Source organism: Numida meleagris, chromosome 7 (genome assembly GCF_002078875.1).
Source record: "Numida meleagris isolate 19003 breed g44 Domestic line chromosome 7, NumMel1.0, whole genome shotgun sequence".
Taxonomy (NCBI): Eukaryota; Metazoa; Chordata; class Aves; order Galliformes; family Numididae; genus Numida; species Numida meleagris.
In genome coordinates this window covers 29,052,280-29,075,559 of record NC_034415.1, presented here as the reverse complement: position 1 = coordinate 29,075,559, position 23,280 = coordinate 29,052,280, and the positions used below count along the sequence as shown (strand labels likewise).

General features: G+C 43.0%; 1 long non-coding RNA gene across 3 annotated transcripts; it reads right to left on the bottom strand.

The window, feature by feature from the left end:
• Window positions 694–23,280, bottom strand: LOC110402641. Of its 3 annotated transcripts, XR_002441216.1 has the most exons (6): window positions 22,997–23,201; window positions 22,719–22,876; window positions 22,116–22,179; window positions 19,351–19,418; window positions 12,251–12,346; window positions 694–1,970 (listed from the first exon to the last, which is right to left on the bottom strand). It is a non-coding gene; the product is annotated as an uncharacterized LOC110402641 (long non-coding RNA). The 3 variants fall into 3 exon arrangements; XR_002441215.1 differs by having other exon boundaries at window positions 22,719–23,280; XR_002441217.1 differs by lacking the exon at window positions 22,719–22,876 and having other exon boundaries at window positions 22,997–23,271.

Sequence of the window (23,280 nt, the reverse complement as noted above, 5' to 3'; positions counted from 1 at the left end):
CCTTAAAACAAAACCAGTTCTACAGCAAACACTACAGCTGACTCAAATTTAGCCATGTTAATAATTGTCTACTTTCTATTATTACAAAATTAAAGAAATGTGAATTTCCCATAATAACTCCAGGAAGAGCCCATGTGTTACCAAGCAGCAGCCTTTCAGTAACACTCACTTCTGGGGTTTTACCATTTTCCTTCGAATAACTGCTTGGAATAGTGAAGCCCATTAAAGTTTGCGCTCAGGTTGACAGCAAAGACAACACCACCATCCCTGGGTAATTACGATTCAATTATTCTGATTTTTTTTTTTAAGCCAAAAAAATTCCTTTTATTTCATGATTCTTCTCTGAAAAAGCAAATGCACACCTCCATTGGCCGTGCCCGCCCTGACACCGCACTCAGTGCCACCTCCAAGAGCACAGCCAGGGTGGCACTGCTCCCTGCAGGCGCAGTGCCACAGCACCCTGACCCACTGCCAGGGCTCCGACACACAGCTGCAGCCCTGGGCAGAACTGCACACTTGGGACCTGGGGAGGAAGAGGAGGGAAGCCCCCATGGGGTGCATCTACCCTTCCTAGCCCCACATCTAGCCCTGGGGCACACCACAGCCCTGAGCTGAGGCCAGAAATGTTGCTAAATTGCCTATTTGGTGCTGAGGAGTAACAGCTCGGCCCATTTTGTATGAACAAAGGTATGCTTAATCCCTTATGCTTAATGCCTGCTTCTTAAGAGAAAGGAAGCCAGCTTTCAGTTTAAAGGCAATAGCACAGTGCTGCAAACCTCCGTTTGCACACGCCTCTGGAAACACTGCCTGTGGGAAAATAAATATTGCTCAAATTAGCAGCGCATCACATCAAGTTTAAAAAAATCCGATTTCTCATCTCCCTGAAAACCTCCAGCTACAAGGATACGATCACCAGCAGGCACCGTGCTGCACTATTCCGATCAAATCAGAAGAACAATTTCACCAGTAAAAGAAGGCGGTACTTCACCTGCTAGTTCTCACCCAGACATCCAGCTAAGCCCTCGAGATTTATTCCTTGTGAGATAAGCAAAAGCAATACCAAATGTATAATCCAAAACAACAGTTCCATCCTTTAATCTGCCCAGTTGGGCTCCTCACAAGGCAGCCCTCAGGTCTCGACAGCTCATCCGATTCCTCCAGCGCAATGCACAGTGCCGCTCCAGACAAACGATGGAGCCCTTAATGGATGCTTAATATGTCAAAGGCACGTATTTTTAATTAACAACACGTAGTTTGATATCACAGGTAATTCGCTACCCACACATCTGACTAATACACTGTCTCCGACCAGCTGAAGAGATAAAAACAACAATAATAAAAGCAGCTTTCATAAATCCAAGCACAAAAGAGCTTAGAACCAAAGCTGGACATAAGCACTTATTATTGTCGTTCCCTACAGTGGCTTTTCTCATCACTGAGGTGGCCTTTCCCCATCACATACTACAGAATAAAGAGATTTACAAAATCAAGAGCATCAGAGAACTGTTAGGCAGGGAAATCTCAGACTTTCTGCTTATCTCAGTGCCTTACCAGCATGTGCACTATATAAAATATTATGTTGACATTCTGCCAGTAAAACTGTGAGAACTCAAGCAACACTTGGTTTTCTCTTCTCACAGTTTCTGGGTTTTTTAAATAAGCATTTAAAGCAGTAAGGTAGGGATGATTCCCACTGGAAGCCTGAGCTGCACAGTTGTCCTGTCTCATTTGGAAAGTGAAAGAGCCATACTCAGAACTGACATGTTGGGAAGCTGGCTGCTTTACAGCTTGGACCATCCTCTCTCAGTTCCTAGAGAGGGTTTGGTTTGCAGAGGTTCTGATTAAGGAGTTCATTCTTTGTGAGACTGAAGACAGATGTGGGTTCCTGGCTGGGCTGTAAGGAGGTTGGAGGCAGGAGCACCTCAGACAAGTGCATGGCAGAGGGAGGTCCACAGCAGGCTCAGACCCAGCTGGAAGGGGGCAAGAACAGTAATGGAGGAGGTATCAGAGTCTTTACACTGAAAGTGCAATTAAAAAGAGCCTGATAATCCAATTACTTCAGTTAAAGGACGTGGGCTGGGCCCATAAGCCAGCAAGTTTTCAGACTGCCAGGCTCATCTCCATTTAACCCATAGAATACAATCTGTGTTGTGCTTATATCATAATATACAGTGCTGAGATATGACATTTCAGATAGCAATATGATATTGAAAAGGACATAAGTCAGAGGAACAATGGCCTGCACGTGCAAGCAAAAAATATATCCAAGAACAGCCGGTAAGAGAAACACATGGTCTTCAAATAATATATCTTCATTATTCACATTCTTTTAAGTGTTATGAAGTGATCTTAAGCATCTAAGTAAGCCTCAAATGACCTATGAATACAGAATTAATACACATAATTAAGAGGCAGCATGGTATGTTTATGGATGAGCTTGGGCGCAACGGAAGCAGTGAGGACAAAACCAAGCACAGAAATGCATGATGCAAAAGTTCCAAGGGGCTGTGGAAGGACAGGAACGTGGCTGCCCCTGCCATCAGTCCCAGGTGCTGCAGAAACCCTGTGAAGCATCCACTGCTGGAAGCGATCATAGAATCACTAAGGTCAGAAAAGAATTCTAAGATCAAGCCCAACCATCAAACCATCCCCACCATGTCCACTAACCATGTCCCTAAGCACCACATCATCAATGAGCAGCGTTAATTACTTGGTGCTAGAATGAGCATTAGAGAGAACTGGGCGTAAAAAAAACTGGATTACCTCCAGTAAAGTGCAGTAGCACTGGTACTCCCTGCTAATACCCCACGCCTCAGATAGTTGCAGTAACTAAGAGGAGAAAAGCCCCACTTTCCAGTGATACGAGAAGCAGGCTGCTGCTCTCTACAGCTTGTGCTGTGAGGCAAGTGATGTTCTTTTGGTTTAATGGCCTGCAGAGCTCAACCAAAAGCGTGGTAACTCCAGCAAGGTAATATGGGTCAGTTCTTACAGCCCCCACACTGAAACCTTTGTAGAAATTCAAGGCAGAAATCCCCAACAGAGCTTCAGCATGTAGGCAGCAGGAAGCATTTGGTTGTGACCCGCAGCTCCTCCTTGATGAGGCAGAAAACTGAGATGGATGGAGTAAGGGAACGAAAGCAAAGGAGAAAAACAGCATGAAAGGACTCAATAGTTGAAATCCAGAGTATTTCAGTTAAATGAGGGCAGGATATTAGGAGCAATCCTCCAGGCTCAGAACTGCTTTCAGGAGCGTGGCCATCCTCTACAAAGAGCCAAAGGATTCCTGGCTTTGCCTTCGCCCTAGGAGTGGATTAGTTGGGAAAAATCAAAACAAAAACACAAAGACCACAGCCGAGTTCTCACGGCTAAGCCAGTGTACATGTATTTAAAGTCCTTTACGGATCAGTGACTTCCACATAGCAACCACGTCTGCCATAATCCTCATCTGTATGGCCTCTCAGCTCTGCTTGGAGGAGGAGGAAGCTGCCTTGTCACAGACTGGCCTGTCTCTGGGCACCGAGGGCCAAGCAGCACTGAACTTCAGCAGGAACCAGAAGAAAAAGATGTTTGCCCTTCAGAGAAAGATGGCAAAATTAAAGTCTCTGTTAAGAAAGCTGGAAGCCAGAAATGGAGATGTAAAACCAACAGACCTCATGATTTGGAGGTAGCTAGGAAACCACACAGCCTAGATCATTCTCAGAGGAAAGCTGCAACATCCAACATCCTAGCATAAGATCCTCAATATTCTGATCACAGCCACCTCCCAGAAGAATAGATTCTTTCCCCCTCTAACAGGTTGGAAAAACATTTTGTTTTGGCATGAAAAAGGACGAGCGATGCCACAACAGTTACATGCAGGGGGACAGAACAGGGCCCACAGCTGGGAATTGGGGCTACTGCAACCATTTTCTCCAGGGAGGATGAAGCAAGAGCATGAACTATAGCATTGCAGAGGAAAGCAACTCCAGAAGATGGAAAACCAGAGCACTTACTGATGACTGTGCTGTCACAAACACGATTTAGTGTCACATCAGGAATGTAAAAACAGCTGACATATTGACATACAGCAGAAGGCTTGACAAAGCATTAAGGATGAAATACCTTATTAGAAAAAAAACATTCTGCAAATAACTAATGATGAATGACTTCCGAAAAGTTTCACATAAATAGGCTTAAGTTGCACTTTTTCTGCACTGCTGTCAGTCTCACATCAGAATGAATATTGTATTTGCCTCTTGGAAGCTTTTGCATTTAGGGTTTTGTTGTAGCAGTAGGACATGATGGGGAAAGTAATTATTTTTATTATTTACATTTATATTATATAATTAAAGAATTATATTTCTCACCCTAACACCAAGTATTCTTACCAAAGAAGAGAAAGTGGAGCATTGTATTAATGCATTAACATTAATAATTACTCATTTTTGTGTCATAGTAGTGGGACAAAGATGGATAAATTGTCTAATAAGATTTTTCTCATGACTAAATCGAGCATAAAGGTAACCTGCAGAACAAAAGACTGGCTTGTTTCCATACTGAAACATTTTTCCTAATGTTACGCATTTCATTCTCCCACACATCAGCATGGGTTGCATCCATTAACCACAGAGAGCAGAAACCAGCAGTGCCACAACCCATGGCACTGAGCAGTTGCATTCAGACTTCAGTACGTGCTGACTGATACCATGGAGGATGCTGGAGAAGCAGCAGGATTACCAGTCTGTTCTGAACCAAGTGAAAACCACAGTTGCAAGATAACAAAACCCAGACCTCAAAAGCATTATAGCTCTGGTTCTTGATCTGTTTGTCCATCCACTCTGTTCCCTCAGCCTATTACACTGGCTCCAAGAAGCACAAAGCAGATTTTTTGACAAGTCAGTTTGCAGATATGGGAACCTGTCATAAAATATTCCCAACCCCCTAGACTGCTCCAACCCTGACCCCCATTCACTCGCCTCCTCTTTCTCTTCCAGAGCTGTGCTCACCCACCTCAGGATTGCCCTATGATGGGCTCTGCCAGAGGGACACAAAAAAAATGGGGCTTAGAAGGTTGAACTAAAATTATTAAGAGTTGATGTACTAAAAAAAAAAAAAGAACTAATTTTAGCTGCCACCAATATGTGTACTAACTTGGCTCAACATCAAAGTGGAGATAAGTCTAAAAGTATCTTAAGGGACTGAACACCCAGGATGCATTATTCAGAAAAACATGGGAAAAGCAGTGCAATTCATGTTAAAGATGAGCTGCCAAGTATTTTTAAAAAAGGCTGGTGTGAATTTGCTTCTTTATATGGCCTTGAAAGACTGCCTGCAATGGCTTTGCTGTATTTGCTCTTGTTTTATCTTTAAAATATTAGGAATGCCAATATTAGTCTATTTTTCCTACAGATTTCTTGAAGATCCTAAGGACATGCTTTTAAGCCAAGCCTTAAGGAGAGATGCTGGATTTGTAGCAAAACCTTCCTTTCTCTGAAATGTTAATTAGCCACTGAAGTGGAAAATTTTAGGGGAAAAAAGCAAAAAGCAGAAATTCACAATATTTTCCTCTCAACCTTTCCCTTTTAAGCGCAGTTTTCACATCCTTTCTTGCTGAAGATATCCTCACTTATTTTTTCAGGTTTTTTTTTTAGATTAAACACCTAAGAAGTTTAAAATACCCTTCAGCCCCTTAAAGCCTTTTCCCAGCCACCAATGCCTCGTTCCTGACATGGTCTGGCTTATTAAGGGAGCCAGCAGAACCCTATTTGCCAGGGATTTACAGGCTATAAAAACACAAGAAAAATTGCAAATTCTCCACAAATTGTCACTATAAATATCCATTCTCAAAGCACATTACTCACGCTGCAAATGTATCACCAACTCTTGACGAACAATATTACCAAACTGTGAGCTTGTCCTTTTTATTCCAAGGCAATTGATAACAAGCCAAGTTACCCAGCTAATTGTACAATTGCATCCTGAACTCATTGTGGGTCTTTCCCCTAACAGCTTTCCAGCTCTCCCTTTTTAGCAACAACCTGAACAAAAACATCACGTTATGAAGAATAGATGAAAGGAAACCAAAGGCCTCTGATGGCCCTTTCATCATCATCTGCAGGTCTTCAAAATCCCAGTAGGGCTCCTGCTTCCACCCAGAGCGCACAGCACTGAGCGCACAGCACTGTGCCGTGAACACGCAGCAGCAGCACAGAGCTCCAGACACCACAGGCTGGATTTGGGCTTCAGGAGATCACAGAATCATAGAATCATTTGAGCTAGAAGGGACCTTTAAGGGCCATCTAGTCCGACCTCCCCCCAGTGGACATGGACACCCACAGCTCCATTGGGTGCTCAAAGCCCCATCCACCCCAGCTCTGGGTGTCTACAGGGACAGGGGCACCCACCACATCCCTGGGCAGCCTGTGCCCTCACCTCACTACCATTACCGAAAAAAAATACATAAATAAGCCACCCTTTGTCCTTATATCCAGATATGAGATGCATGATGTAGAGATGCTGCACCATTCTTGAAATTTCTCAGGGAAAGCATTCTTCTGAGAAGCTGACATCTCAAGCATGATTTATTTTCAAGAGAAAGTGGCAACTCTAACACAGCCAACTCCTGTTAGCAAAGCTTATTGCGCAGAATCACGGTCTGGCTGAGTTTGGAAGGGACCATCCAGTCCCATCTCCTTGCCTCAAACAGCAGAGCATTCCAGCTACGCTTCGCTCTGGTTGTATCAGACTTCTCATACAGTGCCAGGAGACACTTCAGCAGCAAGGTGGGCACAGCTGGCAGCAGGGGAATGCACGGACAGCGGGAGCAGTGGTGTTGACTGAGGAGGCACAAATCTGCACCAAATCCCCTCTGGACTTCACAGAACATCCTAAGTTAGAAGGGACCCACAAGGATCGAGTCCAACCTCTAGCTACACACAGGATCATCCAAAACTCAAACTGCATCTCCATTTGCAACTTCTTGTAACAAACACTGAAACCAGTCCCCTTTGTCACCTCCAAAGCATGCAGCAGGTGAATTATTCTCTCCTTGATGCAGCACAAACTCTTTCCTTTGGAGATGCACACCTTGAGAGCAGAGCCTTCCCTGCAGCCAGTCAGTCCGAGCCCTGCAGTCACAGTATCTGCTTTGCTCACATGGCACTGCTTCCATATCTGCGGTCCTAATCCCGCAATAAATAGGCTTTATTTTTTGCAAATAAACCCATTGCCAAGTAGTACACTATCTGGCACAGCTTTGTTTAACTGAATAATTTGCTAGGACCGAATTACTATCGCCTGTATTAAATGCTGAGATTATCGAACATGTGCTTGTTCTGAATTAATATTTTATCGCTCCCGGGCCCTGTGTGGGCTGGCTGTTCTCCTGGAGTGCTTTAGCACCATGGAAACGTTGGGAGATATTTTCTCTTAATTGCATGAATGGTCGACAGATAACAGTGCAGCACCGTGGAATTAAACCCTGGTTGCTGATGAATGCTGATGAGCTGCTACGTTGTTCCTGTTGTTTTAGTTTTATTTTTAAACCTGGCAACATCTGTCCTTGTCCATTATAATTTCTGAAAACTTCAGTATCAGTGGGTAGCGCATCTGTGTGACACGTGGGATATAATTACCACAGCCACAATTCAGAGGGGAGCCCTTTAAACTTGAGAGAATTTCAGTTAAGGAAGAGAAGAATTAAGATCTCTCCAGTGAATAAAAATTCACAAATTGTGTATTTTCCTTTTAATTTGTATGTTTATGGTATGGTTAATTCTCTAAATAAGCTCTTGGTTTTACAATAGTCAAATAAACACTAGTTAAGTACTATTACAATTATTGACAGTAAATATAGGTAGCTGGCTATAAATGGACTTCTTGTATCTCTCATAGTAGAATTGTTCAGTAACTTGTAGGACAAAGCCCCAGAGATCACTGAGCACTATTACACAACTCAGCAGTTCTACAGACTACTTTTTAAGTATAATTTGTGCTGCATGATTCACCGTACTGTAATTGTTCAGGATGAATATTCTTTTTGAGAAATATTTAATCTGCCCGTATAAGCTTTGGACTTGCGCATTTCTTGCATCACTTGCTCCACTTCATAGGGTGCTGCTGAGGCATTCCACACACTACAAAAGGCAGTGAGATTCTGCAAATGAGACAAGACATGGTACCAAACCTAAGCACAGCAATGACCTCTTGGGATGGCACAGTGATGGCACTGCTGGTACTGACAGCTGATGGGCCAGCCCTGTGTGTGCCTGCAGGTGGGGACAGCGTGCTCCCCAAGCACCTCCATTCAGACATCGCAGCGCTTCTACTGTAACCTGCAGCAGGAGACTTGACTGGATGTTCTCCAGAAGTCCCTTCCAGTCCCTACAGTTCTGTGATAATCAAGTCTGCGTGCTTCAGCCCTTTGCTGCTGAGCTGGGGGCTGGAGCTCAGTCTGCTCTTGGGATTGGTTGGACAAGTCTACAGTACAAGCAGAACATGAAGGAACAACTGGGTTTGCTCTTTTTTTTTTTTTAATTCAATGAAATCTTGCATAACCTACAAATTATATCCCTTAAGACAACAGAAATCAAGCAACAAATCTAGCTACAGTTTTTGCCACTTCATTAGAGCAGAGCACTAAGTGTTATATCATTGAAGCTGTGGCTGAGCACCACCCCCAAGTGAACATCCACCTAAGTCCATGCTCTGGATACAACCTGAGCCCCAATGCTGCATCAAGGATGCATCACACCTCAAAATTTTTCTATATGTGCTTTAAGCACAAACTTCTGAAGTACTTTCAAAATTCTTTCCTGGCTTTAATCAGAGCACATCACATACAGAGAAACTGAACTCTGCTATAGGTGTCAGACTGACAGCCTGGAAGGGATCCACAGGTTTTAACCCACCCGGTGCACACAGCAGCAGGGAAGCAGAGCACAGGTGGCACAGGGCAGGTCTGAGATCTGGGGAATCACACTGTGCCACTGCCCACCTGCTCCACTGCCTGTGAGAGCTCCCACGGAAGCCCTACTTAAGGAAGCAAGTGGTATTAAAGTCATTTATCTTTATTAAGATAATATGCCATTATAAACTTCTGGTAAAACCTTTAGTTTGGGGACGTCTTAAATGAGATGGATCCAAGCCAAATACCAGATTCCAAATGAGACATCTATGAAAAGCTGTAGAATTCCAGTTCTGTACTTCAATCTGGATCTGATTTTGTCACTATGCCCTTTTTAAATATGCAGCGGTGAAGCCTAAAACTAATTGAGATCTTAGCTCCTGAGGCGTTCCAAATCCAGGTCTGAGCTATCTGCTCTGCACTCATCTGCACTATCAATGAAGGATGGTATTTAACGAAGCCTGAAGGGCTGTAATTCCATGGCACCGCGCAAACATGTACAGGTGAACCCATTCCTCCTTGCAAACACACATCAGCTCTTTCATTCTTGGGAAAGAAGGACCAGGCACAGCTTGGCTGCCGCCTGACCAAACCTCTCCAGCACGAGAGGTGCATGTGTGTCTTCCCACACACAGTTCCTGCACGCTTCCCTTTGAAAATACCACGACAACAATTACGCTTGAAAAGTCTAAATTCAGTAAAGCTAGAGCTAAATGAGGCCATGATCATCTCAGAATACTTCTGTTTATCTCAACACCTATTAAGAAAAAATGAGACCATTATCTATATTTCTAAACACGCTCACCTACCTTTAAAACACTCATCTGTCGAGAAAAGTTTGATTTTCCATGAGTGATGGTCTAAACAGAAGATACATATCTATATATATATTTTTTAAATCAGCCGAACAAACAAGTTCTATACATAAACCATAATCATTTCTCCTGTGTTTACAGGGTTGTAGGTGGAAACATTCAGGAATTGTCACTTTTCAATGGTTGAAGTCTCCCCAGAAAATTAGTTTCCTATTTTCTTAAAATTCCATCTGTAAGAGCAGAAGAGTCGTAATCTAAAGGCCTCAGAAGCTGAATTGCCCAAACGTGACACTTACCAGAAACATTTGTAGTACTGCATTGAAATCAAGAGTAGCTGTGAAGCAAAAAATTTGCAATCACTTTGCGTGTGTAGAAATGAATGTAAAGACTGCACACCTTCACCTTATCATTGAGTACAAGCCTGAATTCACTCCCTGCGTGGCTTCTAACCAGCCTGAATTCAGGTAGCAGGCTTAAGGAACATCTACCAGCTAGTATGTGCAGTGTTAACATTATTATTTACAGGGCATTAACATTACTGAAAAATTCATGGACAAACAGACCCCTTTGGTGAAAACAGAGCTCAGTGCAGTGACTAACCTACGTGCATGCTTAACAAACAGTGGGAAAGCAGATAGTTGTTCTGCACACGCAAAGCTGAAAATATAACTGGCAATGCGAAGCATGACTCCTTCAGTTTGCTCTTTGGCTGCAGATACGTGGGTAGCCTGGTACGTTCCCTTCAGCATCATTCAACATGAAATCAAGTAAATCTTCAGCACATTACTACACTTTAGGCATTGCTGAATGTGCCTGTATATCTAGTCTAAAATTAGAGCTGTTGGAAATGTGTTATCAGGGGAAAAAACAGCCTAAAAAGAATAATAAACTAATTGTGAATGGGATTAGTTGTGTGTCCAGTTACCGAGACTGCTCTACACTTAAGATTGCATTTGCTTAAAAGAGAGCTCATATGAAAAAAACTTACTCAATTTTATTACTGTTTCCAACACACTTCAGGTAAAAAAAGATTACCTGTAGTTTTTAGATGCAAGTCCAGATGGAAGAAAACTCACTTTACGAAAGCAGCGTTGAACCTGGAGCTCAGGCATTCCTGTGGTAGATAGGTGACGGCTCCTAGGTGGACCAAGGATTTAATCTCCACCTACCATAATCTCTATGGTACCATCTATTCCAGACAGGATGTAAGGCATTCCTGCTGGACTGCTCAACTGCGCATAAATATTCACCAGAAGCAGCTGAAAAGAAGCCAGGGCTTGAATATCTCAGACTGGCTGCACAAAGATGGGAACAACTAGATTTTGAAGGGAAGATGCATTTGAGGTATGCCCAAGGTGAGAGAAGCCAAACTTCAGAATTGGACACAAAGGTTTCTATCCATTAGGACACACCATCAGATAGGGTCCAACATGAAACAAAACTACTAGAAGTTTCCATTTCTATCATGTTGATTTCTTCACAAATCTGGCCTTCTCTTTCCAGTCTTTCAAGTCTCAATAATTACAAGATTCTTTCTAACCAAGCACCACAGAGAGGGTCAAGTCCTTCCTCTCTTCTCAACTGTTCCAAAAGCTGCCACCAAACCTGGAGAGGTTCTGGAATTTCTTCAGGCTCAAATTCCTCTGCCCAGTTAATGGCCCATTAATTCTTTTGGTCTATCAAAATCTACTCTGCTGAAGTGAAAAACTTATTTTTAGCCCTCTATTTAAACAAAATAACCTACTACTGCATGAAGGTCATTTTTAACAACAACCTCTAACAATTTTAGAGTAGTACCTTCTCTTTGACTCAGTGAATATTTAGTTTAAAAAAAAAAGTTGGCTAGAAACTGAAAAGTTGTAATCTGGTACAAAGGATGCCAGCTGATAATAGTGCACTGTGACCTAGAAAAATATTTAAAAAGACAGACATTTCTGTCCATAGCTTACAAATTAGGTACAGAAATTTGAAAAAATGTTTAACTCTGTACAACTCAAATCCTACTCACTGTAGATTATACTGCAGTATTACCATGAGTCTATTGCAGGTATGCAAGAGTTCCGTTGACTGAATGCTCTTGAAGTTCTGTCAGTGCACTGTACTGCCAGAGCCACAAGCGAGGATAAGAACATCCCTGACCTCAGTTACAAACGTGCCTTCTTCTTCAAATTATACTGAACTTAATGAAATAGAAGAGATTGAAGTACCCACATCAGGCAGCATTGTCAACTGCCCAATGCATTTTATCATAGAATCACAGAACAGCCTGGGTTGAAGAGGACCTCAAAGATCATTGAGTTTCAACCCCCCTGCTGAGTGCAGGGTCGCCAAACAACAGACCAGGCTGCCCAGAGCCACGTCCAGCTCTCATTTTTCCTTAACAGGAAGCAGCACATGTGATGTTCTGATCTGCACAGCAAACGTAATTAAAATGCAAGTGTATGGTTCCCTTGGGGTGATGGGGCAACAGAGAGGAGACAACAGAAACTTCAACAGCAGCCTTATCTCGCCAAAGTAGGGGTACTTGTATGTTAATTGAGAGAATACTTACCAAGCCTCTCACCTCCTCTGTTCCTCCTGTCCTTGTTTCACATGGCCAATTTGCTCCTTCTGTCTTCCCTCCAGGATTTTTCTTCAAGTGTTATTTCTAATCAAATCACAGTGATTTTCAAGTGGTTTCCTTTCTACTTGAAAAATTTCCTTTTGAAAAAAACATTTTCTGCATACGCATCACCCACAGACTAGGAAGAACAGTAGAAATAAGATGAAAATCACACAGAGGAAGGAGATGGACTGAGCTGGTTGCAGCAGAACAGAAACTCTGTGTTGTGCCTTCCCTCCTGCCAGCACTGCCAGCCCAGGCAGCTACTGACACAGATGCTCTGGGGCTCCCTCCACATGGTCCAGGCCTGCACAGCCTTTGCCAGGAGGCTCAGTAGCCAGGGAGGGGACAGGAGAGAAGCAAAGCCTTGCTCTGAGCCTACTGCCTCCACCAATTCCTCCTCTTGTCCAAGGAAGTCCCCTGCTTCCAATTAGGGCAAAACCAGAGGACTAGTTCAAGTTTTACAGTGCCCATTGGAAAGACAAGTGTCACCTGTCCATACCACTAAGCTACAGCACACAAGGAAAGTTCAGAGCGAGACTAACAATGGATGAAAGAGGGCCAAGTCACTTTTATATTTTCTTCAGTGACTAGAATCAAGCTTATTCAAATTCCTACTTGAGTTCCTGCTCAAAATCCCAGCCTGCAAACCGACAGCTAAGGACTGCTGGATATCCACAGCTTTTCAATTACTTTTCTCCACCATCTCACCAAGCTGCTTCTCAGACTTTCATATCCTTACAGGTCCTATAAAATACTTGGTCAAGGAGACCTGGACCATATCAGCCTACTTCAGGAGCTCACACATAGCACCTGCTGCTGAGCAACAGCACATGAATCATTCTCCCTGAACAAGATGGTTCCCAGACTGACAAGCAGGTATCTGCAGATTTCGGTTTATGTTAATGCAAACTTGAACTAACACATTCCCATAATACAACACCTAAATCACACTCCTACAGAAAAAGAGCTTTATATAAACTAATGCTTAATGACTGAAAGTAAAATGTCTGCAGGTTTTTTGAAAAAATAAAAAAAACAAAGCTCACCTTTTTTCCTAAGGGAATAAAGCAGTCATAGAATACCCAATGCAGTGAAAATTATTAAATGCAAAGACTAGGAAGCTGGCAGTAGCAGCCTTGCAACAGCACAACAGATCTGATGTATACAGCTGACAGCACAGTTACACCGTGGTTGCAAAAGCAGCATGAGAATGGCACAAACCTTTTCTAAAGCAACGTGCTGTTATTAAGTTGCATTTAACAAATAAAGCAGTTCCGTGCCCCAGCTGGTCCTAGAAACCACTTTTCAGGGTTAGAAAAAAGCAATACCACCACCATGTGGCAGAAATCAATCACGTCAAGAAAACGGTAAGGAGAAACCCAGAGAAGCAAGGGCATGCTCCATCTCCTTCGGAGGTAGCCAGACCAAAGGCTCCTGAGCTCACCATTAGGAATACAGGTTTGCTATGGGTGTAATTCTGGTACTATTGCTCACTGCAGGACATCATACTTTGAACTCTGACCCACGGATCACTTGTCTGCTTTGACTTTCTAGAAGAGTCATCCCCAATTCCCATTTGATTTTTTCAGGCATTAATAGACACAAGGCTACAGATATCATAGAAAGCATGCCGGCCCCTTTAGACTTAGACCCTTGGGGCTTAGATTCTAATCCTACAGCTCAGCAGTGCTAGTATTGACACGTCCTACCAAGCAGCCAGGCAGAAGTCTATTTTCAAGTTTTCCAGTCATCTCTGTTGAATTTGTAATATTTGAAGAGACTATAAATAGACAGTTCACAAGAAAAAAAATCTGCATTGTTTTGTTAATATGTTCTTTACTTTTTTCAGGCTGTTTGGATCTTCCAAGTCACTTTAACAGTTCAAGAGACAACTGTACTTCAAATTAAGGTTTAAAATAGCGCAGCCTCAGCTGATGGAGGCAGCACAGCTAACACCAGCTCTAGCCACCTTAACACCACGTGCACGCAACCGCCACTCACTTTGCTGGAGAGTCCTGCAGATGCTACAGAAGATGTAAGAAAATCCTGAAAAGCATCTTAGTGTTTAGTTATTTCTAGTGACGAGGGCAGCTCCTTCCCCGGCTCCTCCCAGCGTCTCCCTTCCCCTCCTGCTGCCGTGCCTGGCAGCTGCTGCCACCCCCCACCCCCCAGGAACACCTGCCCTTCAGAGGCTCGTGGAGAACGAGGAAGCACCAGGAAATGTAGAGATGAATGCACGTACAACATTCACGCCTACTGCTTCCCGGCTCTCCCAAACAACATCAAGATGAAAAATGTAAGTTTACCGTCTCTGATCTGAGCATTTCCCCTTTTGGATGCGAGTCTCCGCCTCTCACAGCCAGGAGGCATGAATATGCACAGTAAAGGACCATACCCTATATACGAGCCCATCCTTTGATCTTTTCAGTAACCGCCTTCCAAATTGCTGCACTATGAAGCATTTTAATGTATACTTTGTATGGATGGTTACAGGCAAATGAATGATTTAGTAACAAAATGTTTAGAGTAAACCAATTGAGTAAAACTGTAGAGGGCATGTGCAATCAGGCTGATTTGAGCAACAGCTGCTACACATTTGTAGAATAATAGATCTGATGAACTACTTTGTAAGAGAACCAGGCACAGCTGCGATGCAGTTTTGCAAATGAAAAGCAACAAATAAGCAACCACATAAAAGGATTTGTTTTCCAGACCAACCTGACTGAAACCACATGGCTGGTTTTTGTTGGGTTTTGCTTTTGTTAGTATGGTGGATAAGGGAACCAGGAGGAAATACGCCTATATCTGAAGCAACTGCTATGAAAGGGCTGCAGCAGAGTCGGAAAATCACTCTTCTTCCAAGTACAAGAGCCATCAGTGGAGTTCAATAAAAGCTACACAGACACATTGAAGGGAAAGTCTGCTTTTCTGTCCAGAAGACCACCACAGAAGAAGATTCCTAGCGCACCAAGTAAAAACACTGAATTATCAGAACCAAGCTTTCTTTCGCTGTTACACCAAAAAGGAAGCTATGACTGCACCTTCTCTTCTAAAAATTGTCTTGGCAGGATGTCACACAGTACAGGAGTCACAGAATTTGCACAGAGCCATTAGGGAAGGACGTGTTATTTTTGAGTCAGTGACAAACTATGCTGAAGTTGTTGTATGCTATTCCGCCAATAACTCTTAAAGAGATCAGAGCAAAAACATCAGTTTAATCACTTCGGATCTACATTTAAACCAAAGATGGCCAAAGATAACGAAGTAGATGTACATAACACTGGGTTAATGGAAATAATACCATCAGTTCAAAAAAAATTCCACAAGAAGAGCTCTTACTAGATGGAAACAGCACCATTGGTTGTTTCACAGTATAACCCCTCACTGCAGATGGCCACACAAATGAGGCCCAAAACTGAGTACAGCACTCCAGCTGTTGCGCCCAGGTCCCAAGCAGAAGCAATTAACCACATGAGCTGGTGGTGCTCTTGCTAATGCACTATGGCACAGGCCCTCACACCCAGCTCCATGCCAAGACCCCCAGCTCTTCTCTGCAGAGCTGCTGCCAAGCCACCAGCCGCACACCGTGCTGATACACAGCCAGCCCACTCCAGGCACAGGACTCACCTGTATTTCTCTCCCTTCACTTCCAAATGGTCAGTTATACTCTGCTCATCCATACTCCCTCCCAGGAAAAAGAGAATCTAAGAAAAACATCTAATTGGGTGGTTTTGCTCTATTTTCATCAGAGGGCTACTCAAAAAGCAGAAGATGTCCAGCCTTCCTGGGAGCTGTTAGTTCATTTGCTGCACTGCTCATGTTTCATTTCACAGAGAATTTTCAAAGAACTCAGATCAGCATAAGCAAGAACAGCAAAAGGTATTGACACTTCCAGAAAACATCCAAGTAAGTTTCATGGGTTTTATTATTTTTATTGTAGCTGTAACCTAAATGATTTGAGAAATGCTTTTCAGAGTTAAAAAAAAAAAAAGCAATTAACTGTTCAGATACAAAATCCATCATGACAACTAGAAACATCCACCTCACTTTTGTGCATCTGCTAGCAATCTGTAGGCAGTGCAGAGCAAGAGTGCTCTACAGGACAGAGATAACGTTATGATTTATTCTTAAAACATACTTCAGCAGAATTACTTCACTAATAACCTGCTGCAGTACACAGTAATACAGCAGCCCACACAGTACAGCTGACAGCATGAAAAAGAATGATTTTGCACAAGAAAAACCACCGACTTCACAAATTACAGCAGAGGTAGCTTGCTTCCAAGCTTCAGATCTCTCCTGCTCCCGCTGCCTATTTGTCCTTTCCTAGGCTTCATTCTACATTTTGCTGTTGCAGTAACTGTAGCTCTCAGCAAGTCATAGGAGGATTTTCAATCATCTCAGGCCATCCAAATCTCGCTACAAAAAAACCAAAGAGCAACTGCTCGGTCCCTTGGACATGCAATCACGCCAGGCAGGACCAGCATGCCTTGTACTAGCAGAGTCTTCCTGTGCTGTAATTATCTAACAAGTCTCCCACAGCTTCCCCACAGGAACAGTAACCGCATCAGTGTGGGTACCTCAAGATTTCAACCACCATATTATTTAGGAAAACATTTTAAAGCACATTTAGGTGGTTAAAGCAACTAAAGTCGGATTTTCAAAAGCACAAAGGATGGCCAGGTGCCTAACTCATTAAAAGGATTATTGTGATTCACAGCCAACATTTTAGGTAGACATCCACCTACTTGGCAGTGCAAGCTCCAAGTGCTTTACACCAGTGCATCTTGTTTGAAATGTTTCACAGATTGCACTTTTGACCAGCACTCATCAGCTGAGAACAGCTTTCCTACAGCATATCCTCTCTGCTGATGCTCTGTATTCACCACCAAAACTGGGAAACTTCACATTTCTAAGCACAATCAGCATCCTTCTGAGCAGAATTAAAATTTCAGCCTCGGGCAGCTGCTGCAGTGAGAGAGCAGAGGGATTGCTGCAGAGCACCAGTCAGTCACCACACAGCCTACATTCTCACTCTAATAGAAAACTTATGCTAAAACTGAGTTTTACTACATTAAATTGCCTAAAAAGCAGCAAGAATCCAAGGGAAGACAGGTACAAAGATATAGCTCTAGGAAGCAAATTCTGACCATTAAACAATGTGGAACAGCTTTTATCCCTTGAAAAGTGTATTTAACTCATATTTTCAAAAGAGCAGATACTCACAGAGGAGTTAGATTCCAAACTGCCTTTGAGATCTATGTAGCAAGCCATAAGCACTACACTTACCAATAAGAACAATTTAAAAATCCAATTCTTCTACCCCAGATGGCTGAGAATTTTAAAACTCCTCCATGCATCTCAGTACTTCTGAAAAACTTGGTTTGTGGATCATATAAATCCAAAGGACATTTAAGAGAGGCATCAACACTGAAATATTTTTTACATTTAAATGTTGCAAAGGAAAAGAGAACATTGCACAGTAGAAAAATCAACTTAAATCTGCACATTAGTTTGAAATGCCTGCGTTGCAGTTGGCAGTATGAGAATTTCCAGCATCCTCCATGAAGACATCTAACCAGCTTCACCTAGCCATAATTACTCTCATCCCAGCTGAGAAGCCCAGGAGCACACTGTGCATGCCTGGCTTCCACACAGACATCAGGTGCACAAGGCACAGAGCCCCCGTGGGGCAGGACCACCCTCCCCAGTCTGCCAGCCACCAGCATCCTGGGGAACTCCAGCTGGAGACGTCACCATTTGCTTACAGCCCTTTCCTCTGTAATTTCTGGTGCCTGTACAGCCTCTATGTGGTTACTCCAGAGAGACCATGCAGTGCTGCAGCAGGCACCTGACATTTAGATACTTCTGTGCTTCAGCAAGGTGGGCTAGACCCCACACCAAGCATACACTCCCTGCAGAGTGGAGCAAGCAAGCAGCTCTACGCTCCTCCTGTGGAGCTGAGCTAGCAAGAAGCACACTCAGCTGACTCCCTTCACTAAACTACACTTAGCAGCCACCATTTAATTAAGTCTTCAGCCAAACGACTAGGGAAAAAGAGCACACGAGTTTATTAATATATCATGATCCAGTATATAAAGAACCTTTGGCAGGATAATAAATGATATATGAAAGGCAAAGCAAAAGGGTCCTCATTTAGAATTACTTCAAAAATACCTCAGGCCTTAAACTATCTGTATTAATTGCTTGAATCCAGAACATTTCATGCCTACACATGCAAAAGCTTTATTTACAACTAGAACTTCAGATGCACACAGTATCAATACTTAATCATCTCAAGTAGAGTAGCTGAAATAGATAGTAGTATGTCATTTTTGTACACGGTATCTTTGAAGCCTATTAAAAATAAAATAGTTTTCACTGAAATTGCAGCCTTCCCCTAAGATGGTTGCAAGCACCAGTTGTTAATTATAGATTAAACATCTCTACAAGACTTTGAAACTGTACTTGGAACTAACCCCAATAAACTGAGCTCCGAGCTCAGTGGTGCTGAAAACCCAAAGATCTCACAACTTCATACCCACTTTGTTTGCACATATTTAATACAACATGAAGGATCTCTAGCAAAAAGACTCTTTGTGCACATCACCCTACAGTAGAATAATATTCATTTTATGACTAGTCATGGCACAGATACTTACATTCTGTTAAGCACAGTTCTCTCATCCATTTTTTAGACTTTGTCTTTTATAACAGTTAACTTTAACATTAATAAGAAAATACACCTTGATTGTTGTTTCAGCTCCAAAAGTGCTCCAAGCATTTTTTGTTAACAATTTCATTTGAGCCAGCGTTAAGAAAGGTTTACATTTTTCAAGTTATAACATGAAAGAAATGAAACTCCTACAAGATAAGGGATTGTGTAACCATAAAAACCAACATTATTGAAGACTTCATGACTCCTCTGTACAGCTTCTACAAAATATCACTGTATTTTTATAATTCAGAGCAAAATAGTTACTTAAAACACATTCAGGAGAAAAAGCACCTAGACAAGTGAAGAAACTGAACAACATTTGTCCTACCTGGTTGAAGGGAAGGTTTACAGCCTTAGTGGTTAATGTCAGGATAACTGCTGCAACAACTCCAGCATCTACCAGTAAGAACCAGGAATAGGACTGTGAGCAGCTACTAAGCTGTATGGTCTTTACTACTTATGCTAATCAGTACACCTGGGGAGTGACCCTACCCTCATCAGAGAGAACATGCTGCAGCTGGGACCCTAATTGTAGTGCAGAGGACAGCTGAGCAACTCGGAGAGCATGTATCTTTCAAGCATTAAACATTCTTATGCTTTTTGCTTCACTTCACTAAATATCTGGCAGGTTTGTTTTGCATTCTGTAAGCATAGAAGCTATCCCCTTAAACTCAGAATTTGAACAGATGTGCATGAAAACCCAGCACCAGAGCATTAACAGCACATGCTTCTGACATCTTCATGGCACTTCACAAATGCCCCACTCTCAGCTCTCCCACAGGCTGCGTTTATGCCAGCAAACTCAGAGACTGCCATTCATTGTCAGTGCTCCTGATTGCCCCAGCTGCAGGATTGTCACGGCTGCTATTACTGCCACATGCATTGCCTGCAGGGGGGCACGATCAAGAAATCAGATTTTTAGTTTGCTGTGTGCTGTATCTCAGCATAAAGACAATTCCAGTTCAGCAGAGATGAAAACCAGCATCTAGCCATACTAAAGTTGCAAACACGGGGGTTAAAGAAAAGACCGGTGGGGTCATCAGCTTTCTGTCTGGCCATGTGGCCCCAAGCATCTGCTGATCTTAGCAAGTACAGGTAGAAAAGGAAATGGGAAAGATAAAGGAAAAAAATGGGGGGGAAAAATGAAATGGTGGAAAAGGGGATATGGGGATGGTGAGGTAGCAGTACATGCTGCAGAAGCAAGAGGATTCTGTCAGAAGCAGGAGTTATTCTTGCCACCCCCTCCCAGCCTCCTGCAGAGCCGGAGCAGCCCTCAGGCCTTCCTTACCTTGCCCCACTCTTCCTCTGAGCCCCCACGCACAGCAGCCTACAGAGATCTGTCAGAATTCTGACAGCTTTTGAAAAGTTGTACTTCTCACCTTTTTTTAACCTGAGAATTTAACTTGAGTTGAAAGAAGAACATTCATAGATAATATGGGAGGTCTTCATCATTCTTAGTACTGTGCTATCTACATGGACACATCCATCGTCAAGGACTCTTGCTCAGCACATAGTGGAATAGCTAATACAGCACAGAATGTGCAGGAAGCCAGGTAATGAATAATATAAAGGAATTCTGTATGCTCTGAAAACTCTCCCAAAACAGTGATTCAGTTTAATCTGGAGTAACTGAGTATTGTTTCTGTCATTCAGCGCATTGGATGAGAGTATAGAAAAGAGGAATAGAAATGAATGAAGGCATGGGAAAAATTGTAAGGAGAAAAAGTTCAGAGTCTAGTTTACCTTGCATGGCTTACAATGACAAAGCAGAAGCGACAAAAGTGGGGTAGGCAGCAAATGCTTTGGAGAAATCAGATCTCTTCTGCATGTCTCACAAGACATGAAAAAGGCTTTAGTTCAATTGAGTGGGTTGAAAATGCACTTTTTTTTTCCATACAGCACTGCTCTATTGTGTAATCACTTGCTTTAGGAACAAATAATTTAACACTATTGTGAGAGGACCAGACAACGACATATGAGGAGATGCTGAGACAAAGGGTTTGCTCAGTAATAAGACATTGTGCCACTGTCTGCAGCCATCTCATGGGAGCTACGGAGCTGGAGCCAGCTCTTCTCAGAGGTGCACAATGGAAGGACAAGCAGCAGCAATTCTGACTATAAGTGAACAACACCTTTACCAGGAGTGTGGTCAAACAGGAGCAGGAGCCCAGAAGGTCTGTGGGACCTCCATCCCTGGGATATTCAAAACTTGGTTGGCCACAGTCCTGAACAATTTCCTCTGAGCAAAAGTCCAGACTAGGTGACCTGTGGAAGGTGTCGTCTCCGAACTACATGATTCTGCAATTCTACCTAAAATTCATGTATGTAAGCATTTATACAAAATTTAACATACAAACACTCAGTATCAGTTTCCAAATTGAATAAAAGCAAATGCTTTGAGGGAAGGAAGGGAAAACCAGGAGTGATATATTTTCTTCTGAAGCATCTTGTTCTAAGTAACAGATAAAGATAGGCTCGATCAAATAAATACACACACAGTTCACTGGCAGTTTAGGCACCGCTATGGGCTTTTCAAGCTGTATTGTTTCTACAAATGGTAACAAAAGAGCAATTAAGTAGGGGCTAGCCCGTGCAGTTAGAAGGTGCCATTAGTAGAGGGGCAGAGATGCAAATTAAAACTTGAAATTTGATCCATTTACTGCCCTGTCCCCACAATCCACGTGTATTATCTATCTGTACTCCTTAAAGGCAAATACAGAAAGCTTTTGTTATCACCACCAGTCTCCGCCATGTATTCCTTTATGTTTTAAAGTCGCCTTCTATTTGAACTCACGGGTAGGAATGTTAATTCAGCTGCACTAAACTTCAGCAGATCAATATTGAGAGTTTCTAATTAGCTTCATTCCTATGTTTAAAACAAGTAAAACAAAGACTTACAGCACACACCTCTTGTGTTAACACACACGGTAACAAATGAGCCAGAGGGACAGCCATGACCTTGAAATTTTAGATGAACTCCACTCATTTCTGTTTTACTTTCTGCTGTAACCAGTGGCAGACAATACCATCATCAAACAATTATGAAGGAGGTGAGGGGAAAGGGAATAGTGCTTTCTTTTTCCATTGCTTTACCTCATGTGTTTTGCAGAACTTCACGTGCAGAGTCGCCCCGATGCGCTCCTCCAGCTCAGCCACTCTAATGAGAATAAAGGACATAAAAACGTCTGAACAACAGGGAAATCTCATTGAGAAGTCATAAAACTGGCTTTAAGAATAATTTTAGTGACCCAGAAATTCTCTTCTATCATTCTAAAAGACTGCTTGTATTTCCTGGCGAGCGCATTACAAGACTGTGCAGTGATCGAAATACAGAATATCTGCCTCTGCGTAGTCATTTTTCTCCAGGCAGGGAAACCTACAGGCAAGAGAGGACTTGAAATTGAATTGTAAAAGCAGGAAGAACTCTAGTTTTATACTCTGAGGAAATTAACTACAGCACTGCAAGCTTTAACAGCACAGCACTGCTCACACCAGTATGAAGAAGATGGACTGTAATGTTTCCCAGACATTCCAGTTATTCTTTTCGCTGTACTTTCCAGAGATGCCTCTAAAGTCTCTTTACTTGATTTAAGTTCCACAAAATGTATTAGACCCTCTATGGGTTGAATGCAAATCTATCAAGCCTCGCATGTTCTAAAATGAGCTAAAAGAGGGAGCACGGGAAGCAATCAATACCGAAAGAGCTGCAGTCATCGCTTTCTCCAGGTTGTACTCATGGAGATTTCCCTGAGATAATCAGTAAATTGATCTATATCCCGAGCAGCTTGAGACCCTGGGTTACTGGAAAAACCAATGCCACTCTCTATCTTGGCAACCACTCATCACGGGATTTTCTAAGAAAGACGAGCAGGAGGTCGGCCGTTGAAATATGTAAATGATGAAAAGCAAATATGTGTTTGCAGCCCCAGGAGACAGACGGGTGTGCTTAGTCCCCAGGGAAAGGGAACGCTTACAAAAAACGGTAAAAGCTGCGCTGCTGTGGTGTTTGCTGGTTTAGGACTTTTTCTTCCTTCCGCTTCCCTGTCTCGACCAGCTGCCGTTACACTCTCTCAGATATCGCCCCGTGGGGGCAACCGGGAGGGGTCTGGTGCCCTAGGGCTGCACGGAGCATCGTCCCACGAACGAAAAAGAGCGAGCCACGCCGCCCGGCTGCTCGCCGCAACCCCTCCACCCCGGGCACCGCCCCCTGAGGGGAGGAGCCGCTCCCACCTCCCCCTGAGGCGGCGCTGCAGCCAGC